Source organism: Chrysochloris asiatica, unplaced genomic scaffold (genome assembly GCF_000296735.1).
Source record: "Chrysochloris asiatica unplaced genomic scaffold, ChrAsi1.0 scaffold00044, whole genome shotgun sequence".
Taxonomy (NCBI): Eukaryota; Metazoa; Chordata; class Mammalia; order Afrosoricida; family Chrysochloridae; genus Chrysochloris; species Chrysochloris asiatica.
Window position 1 is genome coordinate 3,505,894 of NW_006408562.1, and position 2,516 is coordinate 3,508,409.

The window sequence follows — 2,516 nt, forward strand, 5'->3', positions numbered from 1 at the left end:
TGAACCTTGAGGACATTATGCTGAGTGAAATTAGTCACAAAAGGAGAAATACTGCATAAGACCATTATTGTAAAAGACTAAGAAAAAGAACCCACCTTAAAGGAGGAAAAAAGAAATATATAATTGCTGATCACCAGGATGCATGGGATGAGAAGGGGGGAGGGAAGGAAGGGGATGATAGAGCACAGAGTAGGGAATAGATACAGGAGAGACTGGGTGATGGTGGGGAGGGAGGCTATCAATACACAAGAAAGGGGAGGGCAAAAGAAGATCAAGGTGGATGGGCAAACAGTTAGGCAGGTTCCCATGGGCTAGGTGGGACAGAGGTAAATGACGATGTATGTACAACCTTGCAATAACAGGGCTTCAGGATACAGGGATTGAGGCATAGCTTGAAAGGGTAAAAGAGGGGAATAATGTTAGGATGCTTGACTGTCTTTTGAATCTTGGCTTCCCTTGCCTACTGTTGTGAAATAGACACTTGAGGGGGGTGGAGAGAATAGCCAGAAACATCACAATAGAAAACATGTGAACCCGTCTTCAATCTATAACTGACTAGAATACCTTAAAGGGGCTAGAAATTGCCCAGACCCAAAATGGGGGACGGGGAACAAGGGACTTAAGGAGGGAGAAGAGCTCTTTGCTGACAGCCAGGGGGTGGGCCTGTGGGGTATATCCTTTGGTTATTTGATGATGTATGCAGGGGATTGTAATCATTGCAATGAAATGAAATATGATAGGATGAATGTGAAGCTGAAGTGGATGCTTGGCTGTCTATTGAATCTTGGTTTGCCTGGAATACTACTATAAAATAGACACTAGAGGGGAAGAGAAAAGAATAGCCAGAAATATCACCATAGAAAGCTTGCAAATCCGTCTTCTGCCTATAACTGATTGGAACACCTAAAATGGGGCTACAATGTGCCCAGTGAAGGAGGCCTCCTATGGAGCCTCTGCATTACATAAGACCATAGGTGGAATCCTGAATAGCACCCAGAATCTTCTGAAGTAGGAAATTGCCACTTGAAAGGACAAGCAGACCAGCCTTGAGCAGCCAGAAGAGCAGAAGATACTTCTTGAAAGAAAGACTGACAGGAAAAATACAAAACAATATAGGTAGGCTGACTGATCACTACAAGAACAAACAAGTGGCTCTCCCAGGAGACATCAAGGCAAGTAGTCGGAACTCCTTAGGGAAAACCTCCTTCTAAGACTAAGACTCAACAGGAATACATGCTCTTATTGGTGACCACGTTTGTCACCGATAAGGGGAAGTGAGAGAAAAGCAACAATGAAGCTGCAAACTAAGCCCTACAACCTCCAATAGACTCCTGTAAACCAGGCTGGGGGCTTGGTTGGCCTGCAGTGTGACAAGTCCTGGGGAATCTTGGACCCAGAGTCAGTGACATAGCCACAGAGGACTAGAGTGGACAGTGAAGCATCCAGCTAATAAGAAGAGAGGGCACATGCATAAGTACACCCACACTTGCAGATAATACCCACTTGACCTGAATTCAGTGACTGGATGATCAGATCTCAACTAGAAGAAGAAAAAAAAGGAAAAAAAAGAGAATACTCTGATACAATTTGATGAACTTGACCTACACTTATGGATGCAGTAGCTCAAAAAAGGGAACAAATCTTCACAGCGAGTAACATTCCCACACCCTCCAGACACTGAGAGGACAGGGATGGGCAACTTGAACATTGGCTACCCAGAATGGGGGTCTACAGAGGCAAGAAGTGACTGGTTTATAAGCTTTCAAGAGGGAACCTAGATCCAGAGGGTGTGGATCAAGTTAGAATCTCCACTGAGTAGTATCCAATCTGTCTAGGCAGGGCTGATGAAAGGAGATGCGAGTAGGTCTCTTGTGATACAATAGTGAATAATTGTTATCATGACTGATTGTAAAGGCTGGAAATGTAAAGGTAGATGCTTTGTTGCAAATGCAGGGGAGTGATTAACTTTGCAGTCTAGGAGCGGAGGTCCATGGGACCATCAAGGGAGAAGAGTGGAGAACGGAACCCTACCCAAGGAAGCAGTGATGCCAAAGATGGAGGCAGAGACAATGACATGGAGAGATGGAGCAGCTGGGAAATTTGGACCTGGAGATGGAGAGGGCTGTGTGCTGATGACCATGGGGTAGGCTTGCGGTGTATACCCTTTGGTTTGTGAATGATGCATGGAGGGAATTGTAACCATGGCTAGGAAACGATATATGATGGGATCAATGTGAAGCTAATGTTCTCCCATGCAAACTATCACATAATTCACAATAAAGCATAAAAAAAATAGGATAAAAAGAAAAGTCCAGTGAATTTCAGAAGAGACTCTGAAATTTGCAATTTTGCTCTTGAAAGTAGAGATACTAAAATAAAGGCAAGAAATAATGAAATAAAGAAGATGAATAGAAAATAGTAGAAAACAATAAAAAACGCCAACCAAAAATCATATACCCACCAAAGCTGTCCATCAAATATGAGGGCAAAATTAGAACATTTCAAGATAAACAAAA